The 15,744-nt window shown below is 43.7% G+C and overlaps 1 protein-coding gene across 11 annotated transcripts in view; it reads left to right on the forward strand.

Annotated features, from left to right (window-relative positions):
• Nucleotides 1-15,744, forward strand: part of Pcbp3 (poly(rC) binding protein 3) — a 184,112-nt gene that overhangs the window by 83,193 nt on the left and 85,175 nt on the right. The gene's annotated exons all lie outside the window — the stretch shown is intronic.

Consider the following 15,744-nt stretch of genomic DNA (forward strand, 5'->3'; position numbering starts at 1 on the left):
TAAAAGTTAGTTCAGCTTTCTATTTATTTTCTCTTTAAATATTAAAAACACTCGTGTCTGTGATGCGTGGGTGCATGCGCAGGTCAAAGGACGACTTTGTGGAGTCCATTTTCCTCCCTTCACTGCCATGCGGGCCCAGGGATTGAATTGAGGTCACCAGGTGTGCACAGCATGCACCTTTACCAGAGTCATCTTTCCAGCCTCACTCTTCTCCCCCGTCTTTTGATTAGCAAGTGATTGTTTTCCTCTTTCAATTACCACATTCCCTGTAGAATTCTGGTGTCTCTTGTTGTGTTTGCCTTGTGTGTATGTACTTAGTCTCACAGTGGCAAAGTGCTCAGCACCTTTGTGCACATCTCAGGACTGCAGGAAGCCTTCAGTCCTGGGTGTCTAACTTTCTTTTCTTACTCAAGTGCTGGCTCTCCTCTGCCGAACTTCTGTGCAGTGCAGCTGGCTTCTTGCTCTAGGTTTTCACCTGAGCTTCAGATGTACTGCCCATCAAAGTGTACAAAGATGAGGATGCTGGTTGGTAGGGATAACAATGTACCTTATTAGTACATCATATTAGCATATGATTTATTGGTATATTAGTATGATCGTATAGTATATACAATACCATCACAATGTGATGGAGGTCAAGTACCCAGGAACCAATGCTGAAAGACAAGGGACCTTTAGACTGTGCTCTAGAAATATGCCACGTTGACTCATTTGTTGCGTGGGAAAGGGGTCTTTTTGGTTTAAGGAACTCATTTCTCAGTGACTTGTTTCTTTTTCTGTTATTACTAAGCCTAGCTTGTTAACTACTAGGATTTGCCAGTGGTTTTATTCATGACTACATTATTGGTTGGTTTCTTCTACTTCTTCTTCTTCTTCTTCTTCTTCTTCTTCTTCTTCTTCTTCTTCTTCTTCTTCTTCTTCTTCTTCTTCTTCTTCTTCTTCTTCTTCTTCTTCTTCTTCTTCTTCTTCTTCTTCTTCTTCTTCTTCTTCTTCTTCTTCTTCTTCTTCTTCTCCTCCTCCTCCTCCTCCTCCTCCTCCTCCTCCTCCTCTTCCTTCTTCTTTTCAGCACTTAAAATATCTTCTCTTCTCTGAATAGAGCTTGAAATCTTTGAGAAGTCCAAATGCAGCAAGGCACCTTAAATATCCACAGCAACCTAAGGCTTTGATGGCATTACACTGAATTCTATGTTAGATGTAGAAAAGATAGAAACTGAGAAGCTAAGAGTAATAGGATGAAAATGTTTTGAAATAACTTTCAAAGGCTCCTTCACTTGAGTGTTAAAAGGTAGTCTTATGGGCTGCTTTCTTGGAGTATGGCAGGGATTATATTCTACTGTCTGTGGCTCCACTGTTGTTACAAAGCCAGCTTTCTAAATGATGCTTACAGCAAAGATTTTAAAAGGAATACTCTGGTCACTTTGGAGAGCCTCTGTGACTTTTGTGCTTTACACTTTGGCCTTGGAATCTCTGGATGTAGATTTCATTATATTTATCCTTTTTGGAATTAGTGTATTCTTTAACATCAATTTTACTAAGGTATAATTTATATAAGATTTGCTTTTCATAAGCATGTAACCTTATGAGTTCTGATGAACTGAGGTTTCAGTGGTCAATGCAATCATTATATAGAATGTTTTCATCACTCCTGCCTTCCTCTTGATTGGACGCTCAAGCCCTTGACAACACTTTCTGTTGAAGATAGGGCAGCCTTCCGTCTCAGAGTGGAGTCAGGTGCTGTGTGGCTTCTAGAGACTATTTGATTCATGTTTCTGTCATGCTTCTGAGGGGGGTTGTGTGTGTGTGTGTGTGTGTGTGTGTGTGTGTGTTGAGTGATATTTAATGTATGTGCCATGGTCTGTCATTCTCTGGATGGTGAGAGGTTAGATATTTTGCAGTACATGGTAACCCTTTTTGAACAGGTCCACATGTGTATATGTATTTATATTTTCCTCAGATGAAGTTCTAGCACTTGTGTGTGTGTGTGTGTGTGTGTGTGTGTGTGTGTGTGTGTGCGTGCGTGTGTGGTGTTTGGATCTATTAGATGCTGCCAATTTTGTTTGCATTTGATGCTCTCATTGGCTCAGGTGATGCCAAGAGGTCCTGCTGCTTCCAAAATGCTCAACTCTCAACCTGTCAATTTAAACCTCCATCCTCTCTGATGAATATGCAGTGGTATTTCTTTGCATTTCCTGGTGATGTGTGACCCTGGGTCACGTACACTCCGTAGATCTTCTGTGGGGAAGTGTCAGTTGGAGTATTTTGCTCACTACATTTTTTGTGCTGTTTGTCTTTTATAGTTGAGTCATAGGGTTCTCTGTGTATTCTGGATATGATACTATAACCAAATATAAGATTCTTATGAAATTTCTTCCATTTTATGGGTTTGGTAGTGTCTTTAACACAGAAAAACTTTTAATTTTGATCAGGTCCAATGTATCCATTTCTCTCCCCTTTGGCTGCTTATGCTAAAGGTCATGTTCAAGAAATTGTCGTCTAATCCCAGTCTATATATATTCATTCTACACCTGTGTGTCTTCTAAGAGTTTTCTAGTCTTAGTTGTTTCACCTGGTTTTAGTTAGCTTTGGTGTATGGTATGAATTAGGGCTCTAAACACACTCTTTCATGAGGATCTCTATTTGTGAACACTATTTGTTGAAAAGACTGTTCTTTCCCTGTTGAAACGTCTTAGCATCCTAGTAAAAATCATCTAGTTATAGATATGAGGTTTATTTCTGGATTCCCAGTTCCAACCCATGACTCATTCTTATGCCAGGTCATTCTTTACACCAGGAAGCTTCAAGCACACCTTAAAACAGGCCAGGGTAAGCGCTCTGCCTTTGTTGTTGGTGTTCAAGGGTGCTCACACTATTCTGGTGTGTTTATAATTCAATGTGAGTTTGGGGGTCAGCTTGCCCACTCCTGTAAATAAGGGTGGATTTGCCAAGGATTGCATGAATCTAGAGAATCTGGGGAGCATTTCCATGCTGACAACAAGAAGTCTTTGAATCCAGGGAGATAAAATGGCTTATGTTTATTTAGCCCTTTTATAAATCTTCCAGTGATGTTTTGTAGCTTTTATATGGTAAAGTTTGCATTTGTGTTAATTGTTTTATTCTTTTCTACACTATTGCAAATGCAATTGATTTCTCCCGAATTTTTCTTGCTAGCATATATAACTACACCTGACTTTAGAAAATCAGACTTGCATCCCACAACCTTGCTTTATTTGCTCGTTTGTTTTTTCCTACAAGATCCCAATCCATGTACTCTTTTCTTCATCTTCTTTATTTCTTTTCCGTCTTTACAGTATGTGCCAGCATATGGTTGATGATTAGACTTGACGAGACTGGTCAGCCTTGCAGCATTCTTGCTCTTGGGGGGATTTACTAGGGTTTCTTATGGAACATCGCTTTAGCTGAATACCATGATGGCCGTGGGTAAGGAGATAACAGAGAACTATGAATGTTTGTTGACTCTTGTCAAATTATTTATGATCCTATTAGTTTTTTCAAACACTTTATTTTGTCAAAAGCTTGTAGAAATGTATGTTTTTATTTTTAATTTATAAAATGATAAATCATGTTGATTGCTGCTAACTGACTTAATATTAATGAGTCAAATCCTACTTGGTTATAATGTTATCTAAGAGAACTTGTTTTTTGCAACCATAACCACAAGGGATCCTGACCTGTGGTTTTCCTTTTCAAAACAGACACTCAAAATAGACATTTGAAGCTTTTCCATGAAGGTAGTCTTTTTTTTTTTTTTTTTTTTTTTTGGTTTTTTGAGACAGGGTTTCCCTGTGGCTTTGGAGGCTGTCCTGGAACTCGCTCGGTAGATCAGGCTGGTCTCGAACTCACAGTGATCCGCCTGCCTCTGCCTCCCGAGTGCTGGGATTAAAGGCGTGCGCCACCAACGCCCGGCTCATGAAGGTAGTCTTGAGGTCATGAAGTCTCCTTGTCTGTGTTCATGGGGAGTTAGAACTCTGTCCTCCATATTTACTAGACTTTGCATCATAAGCACTTGGGCTTATAGTTTTCTTTGTGGAGAATTTTCAACTATAAATGAAGTTCCTAAATGATTATCAGAAACATTTTTGTTTATATCTACAATTCTGTCGATACCAGAATCCTTTCAGAATAGGCTCTGTTAACATTTAAAACAACCAGCCTGGTTTTCTTTCTGTCAGTCAGTCAGTGTGTATGCCTTTCTTGGCCCTGAACTTACTATCTTCTTACCTCAACCTCCATGTGTTGGGACTCAAGAGTGGGATGCTGTGTCCTGTCTAACGCTGTGTCCTGTCTAACGCTGTGTCTCTTGTCCAGCATGGGTTTGCTCCTTGTTATCAACCTCAGCTACAGAGCGTTCTGCACTTCTTGTACGCATCATCCTTCTGTAGCGTTTGCTGTGTCCAGGATGCAGCACAAACACAGAGATGTGAAACATAGGATCTCAGATTGGAGTGAGGACCCTAAAACCTCACATACGGTTAACTGTTTTTTCCAGAAAGGGGAGATGGTGAAGTAGAAGTAATATTTGAAAAAAAAATAGCCAGCTATTTTCCATGCTTGAAAGCCACCAATGTACAGTTTGGAAAACTCTGACAAGTTCCAACCACGTGAGATAGAATAAATCTACCTCCTGCATTGTGGTGGTAAAGCCCTGGATGTTGAGGACAAGCAGAGCTCTTAGCAGAGGAAAAGTGCCGCCTCCCAAGAAATGAGTAGCATTAGCCTTGCATGTCACAATGTCACAGGAAGGGGACATGGATGATATCACCTTATTGAAGGGAAAGAAGCTTGGCATTCCATTCTTAATGAGTACATCTTTCAGGAATGAGTAAGCCAAACACATTTTAATACAGATAAAACCAGAGATAATTTGAAAGCTATGGGCCTTTAGGAAAAGCATTCCTGCATGTTCGAGTTTAGGAGAAAGTCATGTTGTCCCATATGCACAGTCTGAAGTTGAGGAGCTGGAAGCAGAATTATGTGCCTGTAATTCCAACCTTGTGGCAAGTATCCTCCAGAACAGCCACAACTGATGCATGAGGAAACGCCCACAGGTCAAGGGTGGAGCAGTGAGGGTTAAAGGCCCTGGGATTGTTTGAGTAAGTGTGAGGTGACTTTGATCATCTAAGCACTTAAAGAGTTAATCCCAGAAGAAAAAGTAAGAAGAAAAAAGTATGTAAAATAGTGGAGGAAAATGCAAAACAAGACAAGAGACTTAGAAGACCCCTACAAAGAAAATACAATATAAAATACTAAGTAAAATCCAATATCTCAGAAACCTCTACCGATATCAAGGGACTAGATGCTTTGGAAAGTTCCATGAGTGAATTATTTCCTTGAATAGTGAGTGTCACGGTACTGAGTTGTGGAGATTCGTTTTCATCCTTGGGTTACCTAAATGCCATCAGGTCTGTGAAGGAACTTGCTTGTCATTATCTCTTTCGGTGTCCCATGGAAGTCAGGGTTCCTCTCAGTGTTCCCTATACTAACTACCTCTCCCCTCTGCCTACACGCTGCTGAGTCCCACAGCTCCATCCTGTAGCTTTTAACGTTGCTCTAGAGCAGTATTGTTTTTCTAAAGGTTGCATGCTAGGTCTAAATCTTGACAGCATTTTCTACCTTTAGAAGTATGTGTCCTCTTGTTTCCAGTCTCAAGACCGGGCCTGAAGCATTTAACCTGGTGATTACTGTTTTCTTTCTGTTCCCTCCAGTGGCATATTTCACATTTTTGATACCAGCATATTGATTTTCCAGAAGGCATTTCTTTGTTACCTGTTTGCATTTTGCATTTTGAGAGTGCTGACTGCTCACTGTGGCCTGTCACTGGATAATAGTTTAATGTCTCTATTGTCCCATGAATTCTGGGTACTCACTGTGGCCTGTCTCTGGGCCATGGCACAGACTTGCAGGTGGGTGTGGGGTGCTATGGGATGTGTGCTGTCCCATGCCTATAGGATGCGCTATGGCTTGCTGCCCAACTAGGAAGGAACCAAAGGGCCTAGCTCCTTTCCATGCAGTAGATTTCCTGCACCTGTCCACTGGTTACCCATTTCTCTCTATTTGACTTTTCTGTGGAGCCTGCTGTTATCCCTGACACTGGCTTTTCCTGACAGTTCTTTCTGTAGATTTCATTCTGCATGCCTCCTTCCTAGATAATGTTATGCCATTGAAGGATGGGAATGCATTTAGAGAAATGCCCCATCGGGTGGTTTTTTTCTTTGTCCAACCTTATCCAATACATTCACACATCCTGCTTGGCATGCGTTATGCCATCTGAGATGGCCCCCTGGTCATCAAGGTGTGTAAGGCTGGTGCTGGAGTCTCATTGCTGACTATAGACAGAGGTCTCTGTTCTGCCTGGTCCCACAGCATCTTTGCCCCAATAAACACACAGAGACTTATATTAATTATAACTCGTTGGTCGATGGCTCAGGCTTCTTACTGGCTAGCTGTCTCAATTATTAACCCATAACTATTATCTATGTATTTCTATGTGGCCTCATCTTACCAGAGAACGCCCTGTGTGTCCTGTCTTCCCTGTAGCTACATGGTGTCTCTGTGGCTGCCTCTCTCTACCTCCTTTCTCCAGAATTCTCATCCATATCCCCGCTTATCCTCCTGCCTGGCTACTGGACAATCAGTGTTTTATTCATCAACCAATAAGAGAAACATATGTATAGAAAGACGTCCCCTGTCAGTAGATTGCTTACAGGGATGTACTCCACACTTTTAAGGTTGAAAACATTTTACGCCCACTCATTCTCATAAAGGAATGCCTCAGATTTTCTTGTGGTCTGGTAAGAACAAGGTGCCACGAGAATCCATATCCACAGACCTTCCAGGGGCCTTGGCCTTCCCCGTCTCGTAACTTCTGTGGCTATTGTTATAGACTTTTCTGACAGCCAGGCACCATGTTTAACTTCCTTTAGTGTGGTGTGCTCAGTATTGCTCCGACACACAGCTTTGAAGTTCTCAGACCGGGATGACTGCACCAGGGTCTCAGGCTGCCCTCTGCTGGACACATGAGTGTCCCACCACAGGTGCCATGGCCTAAGCTTGGACAGGACGGCTCTATAGAACTGAGCACTTGCTATTCTGTCTATCACAATGATATGCTCCTGTGGGTTTAAGTGATACATAGAATGATACTTTGGGAGGCATGCTCAGTCACTGGCATTGTACTCCTTTGAGGGGTGCAAAGAGCAGCCCCTTCAGCTGCTAGGAACCGAGGACACGGTGCTGTAATGCATTACAGGTAGAAACACTGTGTGAGAAGGACCGTTTGGTGTTTATCCTTTTAATTTTATCTCCTCTAACTTAAGTGCAAGTGTATAGAAGCCAGAGTCGCCTGAATGGACGAGGAAGAGGCGGGGGGGGGGCAATCACAGAGGAGCCCTGGTGGGGAGGGGGAGGCCTGGGGTTGTCTCTCTGCTGCTTGTGCCCCATTGTTAGCGCTGTTGATGTGTCATTCGATCAGTGCCCCGGTCAGTCTGGTTACAGGAGGTGGGTCTTGAGTCAGGCAGCACCATATACCCAGGGTAGACCCAGCTCTGCCCAGCTCTGCCGCCTCTGCCTAGCATCTTAGGGATACTCTATCCACTGGTACTGTGGTCTTGGGGAGACTTAGTCTGATCGCTGGTCTTCCTCAAGATTTGTTTGCTAGAGGATAGACTGGATTTTGTCTACTTGAAACGATTACTTTAGCTCCTGGTAACATGGGGCATTTAATACAGCATGGCTTTAACTTCTGAAATAAATGAGGAACAAGTAGCTTTATGTGGAAGTGTGAAGCTGGCCACTAGGCAGCCTTTCTTTTTTATTAAGGTCATTGCTTTTGTGATACAGTGTCAGGAATGCTGGTCCTGGCGGCCCAGGCATGCCAGTTTGTGCTTACCACCTCTGTGGGAGGCATCGTGGCTCTGGCCCTCTCTGCTGACCTTCTCATACACCCAGCTGGGGCAGACCTCCTGCAGAAGGGAGGGGCGCACAGCTGTGCTTAAGAGTACATGGCGGGAACAGCGTCAACTACCTCAGGGTGTTTTCGTGCTTTTAGTTGAAATAGAATCATAGAATGTCAAAAATAGCTTTACAATGTTTTCTGCTTGTCACATTTTGGCAAGGGAAAGAGTGGTGTCATCATTCTGTGTGCTTGCTAAGTGGTAATTACAAGTGTGGAGACAGATGTGGCTTCCCGGCAGCCAGCAGGGCCCAGCCAGAGCTTCTTTGCTCCTGGAAAGAGGAAGTGCATGGAGCGCAGCCTTGTTGACTGTGTGACAGTGGTCCCAGAGGCTTGGAGCTGGGCAGTTAGGGCAGCTGTTTCTGGTCCAGTGTGGCTAATGGGGACTGAGCCAAAGAGTGGATTAAAAAAGGGGCCATGCGTGGCAGAGGGTCCACATGCAGCGGGGAGCAGCATGCATGATGATATTATACCAAGTCAAAGCCCCGAGTGTAGCCACTGATGAACCATGCTGCGCATTCCAGGTTCATAGAGTGGGCAAACTGGAAATTGAGCCTGTGCCTGAGCCAGGCCATCCTGGTACACGATCACATGCTACAGCTCTCAAGGAGTGTCAGGAAGAAAGGCTTCGGTGTTTAGCCACTTAAGAATTTTGTCGTGGCAGCTGAACAGATGAAATCATATACATCAGGAGCACACCCTGCATTTGCCTAATGGGCACAGTCCTGCCGGGATAAGCGATGCTGTCCGCTCACTCGGAGGCTGATTTCTGATGGTTGCCAGGACTTTGGATAGCCTGAGAATGGCTCCTGCTCACTTTGGGCCCCATAGCTAATTAACTTGTAGATTATTTAGAAGTAGCTAAAAATTTTTTTAAACCAAGTGGGAAGAGCAACACATAATTAACAGTAGCACCAAAACGAGATCATCAAACGTGGGCTAATAGCACTCTGTGTCTCGCTCCCTCTCTCTCCTTTTCACTCCCCCAATACAACTGCCTAACCTCACACAACTCTGTGAGGTGATTGCTTTTGTGTTCTGCACATTGAGATGTAATTCACATAACATAAAATTCACCACTTTCGGGTGATCTAGTGTCAGTGGCATCAAGTGTGTCTGTGGTATGTACGGTTTCCACGTTTGTACAGTCCTGATCCTGTGAACCATCTCCAAGTGCCCATCTTCACTGGTCTACTTTCTGTCTCTGCTGTTCTGCCTGTCTTGGATGTTTTGTATACATGTAATATATACAGTCTCTGATGGCCTCTATTCATGAAATGTTCACTTTCAAAGTTCATCCACATTGTAGCATGTCTCAGAACTTTAGCCCTTCATATTATATTATTATTGTAGATCTAGAGATTAATCCCAGGGCCTTGTGCAAGTTATATAAATAACTACAACTGAGCTACAATCCTACCTCTATTACTTTTTATAGCTGATATATCATATTTATTTCATTTTTCTGTTGATGGACATTGGTTCTCCCCCTATTTTTTGGCTGTTGTAAATAGTGCTGCCATGAAGATTCTTGTATGTTTTTTGGAGGGGAGGGTTTTGATTTACCTGAGAAGTAAATTAAATGTGGATGTGGCAGTTCTACATTTAACTTACTAAGGAACCACCCCCCTGATCTCCATAGCAGCTACACTGTTTTATCATCCTAAGGTAAAATTGTTAGTCCAGTGTCACAGATGAAGGTCTAAGAGTGGGGAACAGAAAGGTTTAGGAGTCCTCAGTTGTAGAATCAGCTCCATGTGGCTAAGTGAACCATGGCCCTGCCTTGTCATATGTATCAGCTAACACTGCAGGATGGAGCTAGAGGTCGTTGGCCAATGGCAGGGAGAGAAGGGCCATGCCAGCTCTTTCAGGGCTCAGGAAAAGGACAAGGAATCCATAAAAGTGGGCAGCATGAAGCAAAACAATGTTGGCTGACTGGTTTGTTTTTGCCTGGGTGTAGATATGGCCTATGGTCTCAGAACTGAACTATGTATGGCCAAGGGTTGACCAAAAGCCAGGGCACCAATGTTTTCCTCCCAAGTGTGGCAGTGTCTGTTGCTTATCGTTTGTACCCTCCCCTGTCCTCTAATGCCCCATGTGGAATTGCCTTCCCACCCTGTGTTGAGACAATCCCATAGATATGGTCTGTTCTGTTAGGCACGTGTAGTCAACCGTCACCAGAGCCCTGCATTGTGACAGCAACCTCCCTGATGTTTGGAGCTCAAACACGTGATGAGATGAAGACTTGTGCCCCTGGCAGGCTTTCTTCTGAAAACGTGTTGTACTTGCTACTGTCTTTACACCTCGTGTGCTGCTGCAGGCGTTTCAACTACACAGTGAGATCGTTAGCAGAGCCTTTGCAGGTAGCATTGCATCCGCAATGCAGTCTTGCTTCCTTCTGGGTAGCTAAACAGATGCTGCATAGAAAATTTATTCTCAGTTTTGGTATCTCATGATCGCAGCCATGGGTGCAGGTCTCCAGGAGGCCCATGTGGATTAGTGTAAATCAACTGTACTGCTTTTATAAGTTGTGGAGACCGACTTGTTTAGCAAAGGAACTACGGAAGATGGCTCTCAGCATTCCTGTGCAGCATGGCCATCATGTGCAGTGCTGGTTACTTGTTCCAGCCCCCTGGCATGTCAGCCCTCCTAGGTAGGGGTGGGAGTCGGGCCTTTTAAAGAATGGGGCATGTAGGCGGAAGGGCTGGGTGAAGAGCACGCTGTCACTCTCTTGTGGCAGTGGACTGGGCATCTCCCCATCAGCTGCTCCCTGGACTCAATTGCTGCCAGAGTTTGAGAATCCAGCCTAGGAGGCAAGCTAGTGTGGAGTGCTCCAAAGAGGTGATGTCCCTGTTTCTCTGCCAGGGTATGTGTGGAACCGGGGTTTTGCTTGACTCCAGCACTGGCCACATGTGCTGAGCCACCCTGATCAGCCCCCAACAGTGTTGGACTCACTCAGTATCATCAGGGCCTAAGTTCCAGAGTTTCAGGAATGCTGCATGGGGCTCTGGGTGCCTCTTGTTAGTTTTCATAATGTCTTCCGCATTTAGTTTGTGACTGTAGTGGAACAGAAGTGTCTCTGCAGTGGTTAAGATTGGTAAGGCATATTTTTTGAGGGAAAGTGGTCCCTTTAAGACTGTATGTAGCATTCAAGCAGTCATGTGCTCAGGCTACCTGTGTCCTGTAGTGTGGACAACGGCTGAGCTTTGGTTCTGTGAAGTGATGGGGTTACTTAAATTCCTAGAACCATGGCTTTAGGTTGGTATGGCGTTTCTACTAGCAGGCGGGAGCCCATGTCCAGGTGCTGTAGACACCTTCTCTCGTTACTCTGGGTTGGGATGCAGGTCACCTTCTTCACCTCACATGGCGCCAGTCTCCATATCTGCTGGTGGTCTATGTATAAAGGGCTTTATGTGGTGTGTGTGTGTGTGTGTGTGTGTGTGTGTGTGTGTGTGGTAGTCAAGCAGAGAGAATGGCACTTTTTTACACAAGTGATGTGAGGTGTTACATCTCTTGGAGAGAGCTTATCACAGCCTAGTGGTTGAGTCTAAAGTTCAGTCAAGTCAAACCTGCACCTTCCTGTTAGAGAAACACACCTCTTAGTTAATTCGGTGAGAAGAACAGGAAGAAAACAGAACTTGCTCTTCCAGGCTCTGCCGCGGCTGTCCTTCATGGCTCCATGGTGGTGCACTCCGAGCCATGCCCTTTTTCCTCAGCACCCTCTGAGCACAAAAAAGCTGCAGGAGGTCCTTCAGGTGGGATGCCACCGAAGGGAGGGGACCACATACCTCTTCTTGTGCATTCTCCACCAGATGGAAGCATGCAGAGGGGTCTCTGCTCTCCAACCGACAGATTCAGGGAGCAAACACTGAGAGACAGGATGGAGAATTTGCACTTGGCATTGTCCCTTTGGAAGCTTCGTTCAGGTTTTGACGATATGGGGATCAACTTGCTAGGTGTAAATAGGAGAACAAATAAAAGAAACCCTGGGCAAAGGGAAAGGGTTTCAGTGCTTAGAGGCTGGATCCCACTGTAGCTGAGAAGACTAAATTAATTCTTAGAAGAGACAGACAGGCCGGGCGGTGATGGCGCACGCCTTTAATCCCAGCACTCGGGAGCCAGAGGCAGGAGGCAGAGTTCGAGGCCAGGCTGGACTGACAGCCTCCAAAACAATACAGAGAAACCCTGTCTCGTAAAACCAAAAAAAAAAAAAAAAAAAAAAAAAAAGAAGACACACACACACACACACACACACACACGGGGGCGGGGGGGGATAGGCAAGAAGCAGAGTTGGTGATTGTTTTTTTTATATAACTACATGAGTCTTTTCCTAATTACTATTGTGTGTGTGTGTATGTGTTTCAAGACAGGATTTCTCTTTATAGACCAGGCTGGCCTCGAACTCACAGAGATTTGCCTGCCTCTGCCTTCCCAGTGCTGGGATTAAGGCGTGTGCCACCTCTCCTGGCTAGGAAGAGTGAAACATTAATTTTTTAAATGCAATATGTTTGGATCATATTTTCTCCCTTCTCCCAGCTCCTCCTCACCTTTCTACCTTACTCGTAAGTTTCTTTCTCTCTCTAGGTCAACAATAGATCAACAAATGCTAAAACACACAAAATGAAACAAAAGCACCCTTTCCAAACAGAAAACCACATAGTCTGTTTTATGTTGGCCAACTACTCTTGGGCATGGGACCTACCCTGGAATGTAGTTGGTATACCCAGTGAGATGCCTTTGGAAAAAACTGATTTTCTTTTTGCCAGAAACTATCAATTGTAAATATCTTCTTGGAAAGGCTGGGACTCTGTGTCCACTTCTCCCTTTTAGTGCAGGGTCCCCATCTGGCTTCAACCTGTGCAGGTGTTGTGTGGGCTTCTGTAGTGTTGGTGAGTTTATATGTACATCAGTCCTGTTGCGTCTAGAAGTTTCCTTGGAGTCCTCCAACACCTCTGGCTCTTACACTCTTTCCACCTCCTTTTCTGCATAGGTCGCTGTTTGGGGTGGCGGTGTTGATGAAGACATCCCATTTATGACTGAGTGCGCCAAAGTGTTTCTCTCTGACCAATTGTGGGTCTGCGTTAATTCCCATCTACTGCAGAAGAAGCTTGTTGGATGAGGGATGAAGGAGGCACTGGTATGGGTATAGCAGAGTGTCATTAGGAACCACTTTATTGCTGTGTTCCTTCATCATAATAATAGCAGTAGGTTTTACCCTAGGCCCGTGATCTATGACTCAGGTTTCTGGCCACTTTCACAGTGTCAAGTATGGATTCCATCTCATGGAGTGGGCCCTCAATCCAATAAAAAAGTGTGTGGTTGCTCCCATAACGTTTGTGCCAGTAACTCCCATAATACTGCACTAGTATATCTTGCAGACAGAGTACTATTGTAGTTGCAGGGTTGGTAGCTGGATGATACTGATTGCCTTCCTCCTCTGGTGGCATGCCAGCACCCTGAATGCTAGTCAGTAGGAGGGAGACTTCTAGTTGGGCACTAGATAGACTTCTCCATTTTCAGTGTTGTCTTCATCAACAGGTCCTTACCATAAGGTTATAGAGAACAATCAATTCATTGGCAATACTCTGTGATATTTTGAGGTGGGGGGAAGTCCATGGGACCCCTTTACCAATGATGCAACTGGAGGTTTTACATGGTGGTATAAGAATCTAGTTGGGGCATTGTGTCTCCTATCATATGCAGACTTTAGATTCCTTTCATGTATGTGTGCAACTTTGGGGTTAATTGTTCCACTCCACAGTCCCTCTTTACTCTGCTCTCCCTTCCTTCTCCTCATTTAGTCCTCCTGATCTAGTTTCCCTTAATTTTATTTCTCCTTCCTTGGGAGCTCTTTTTCCTCTACTAGCTGGTCCCTTACTAGGCACCTAGTTATTCATATTGAGGCATATATATCAAAAGCCTAAAAGTTAACACTGTGTGAGTTTTTTTTACTTCATTGAGACTTGGCAGTATTGGAACTCTTTTGTTTTTAACTTTTTATAATTGTTATAATTGATCTTTGGCATTCCTACTCATTCTCTTTAGACTGGCATCTTGAGGGCATTAATATGTTTGTTGAGGTTTTGTTTTTTGAAGCACATACAGACTGTTGATTAAAATCATTTTTGTACACATTTATGAGCATATGTTTCTCTCTGCCTTTTCTCTATGTTGCTCATGGCTTCTGTTGTTTCTCCCTGAAGGATAAGTCAATTTGGATCTTAGTTTTGTCTCAATGTGTGTATGGACATTTTAGATAGGTGCTCTCAAGTTTTGTGTAAGTGTCTTTTACAGGACTTCAGATGCACAGGTTATTTAGTTGGGTTGTGCCCCTACCTGCTCCTCCCCCTCATCAGCATCTGCAAAGGGTGTTGTGAAGAGGCTGTGTGACCTCTGGCTCCTATGAACAGCTCTTGAAGGGCCATGCAGTGGGAGACCAAGTCAAAAGCAGGATTCAAGTCTTACAAAACCTCACAAGGCAGCAGTGCCGCAGAGAAAGACCCACTGAGCACGGTGTAGGTATGTGGGGGGGGGTGATGCCGTGTGTGTGTGTGTGTGTGTGTGTGTGTGTGTGTGTGTGTACATATACATATATATGCATATATATATGCTGAAGACACACTAAATGTACAGAACAAATGTCATAGGGATGAGTAGGGTGTAGGTGTGGGGGGGGGTGATGCCATGCTGAAGAAGGTAGTGAATATACAGAACAAATGAAATGTATTAAAGGCTGCAAGAGAGAGCTGGGCGGTGGTGGCGCACGCCTTTAATCCCAGCACTAGGGAGGCAGAGGCCAGACTGGACTGACAGCCTCCAAAACAATACAGAGTAACCCTGTCTCGTAAAAACCAAAATAAAATAAAATAAAAGCTGCAAGAGAAACACCAAGTCACAACAAAGACAGAACTATCAGAAAAAAAAATCCTTTTTGAAGGCAAGGTAGAATAATTAGTACATTCAATGAAGGACAACAGTAAAAGTTTCAGAAGTACAAATGAATATGCAAAAGATTATTTGGGATACAATGAAAATACCATATTCACAAATTATGGGCATAAAAGAACTCCATACTTAGGTCATAAAAGCATTTTCAATACAATCATAGCAGAACCTTTCTTAAATATCCTGGGGAAAGAAAGGTCTATTCAAGTACACAAGACACAACATACCAAATAGATACGACCAGAAAAGGAGCTCCCAGGTTATAGATTCATACATTAAATAGGGCCATCATGGAAAAGCATGATGATAAGCCTCGATAAACCTTGAGTTGAATCCCTGGGACCCCTGTGGTAGAAGGAGGGGACCTATTCTTCAAATTGTTCACTGACCTCCACAAAACACCCTGACATGTAATTGTCTACGTGCTTGTACACTCACAGGCACACAAACTTAATTTAAAAACCACTCAATATACAGGAAAAGACATATTGGGAGCTGCAAGAGAGAAACCCTGAGTCACATGTAAAGGTGACTCATCAGAATAACATCTGATTTCTCAGTGGAAACTTTAAAAGCTAGAAGGGCATTGAAGGATATATTTCAAGTTCTGAAAGACCAAAGCTACTGACCCAGATTACTATATCCAGCCAAACTGTTGAAAATTATGTAGAAAAGTTTTCATGATAAAGCAGGCTGAAGGAATTATAACTACTAAGCCAGTGCTGCAGAGCATACTGGAAGGAATTCTTCACTTGAAAGGAATGATAGTCACATCGAAGAGACTCCAAGGGCAGAGGACTATTCTAAAATATTAATTAAACAAATGAGGA

Source organism: Mesocricetus auratus, unplaced genomic scaffold, assembly GCF_017639785.1.
Source record: "Mesocricetus auratus isolate SY011 unplaced genomic scaffold, BCM_Maur_2.0 Super-Scaffold_100027, whole genome shotgun sequence".
In the NCBI taxonomy this organism is placed as follows: Eukaryota; Metazoa; Chordata; class Mammalia; order Rodentia; family Cricetidae; genus Mesocricetus; species Mesocricetus auratus.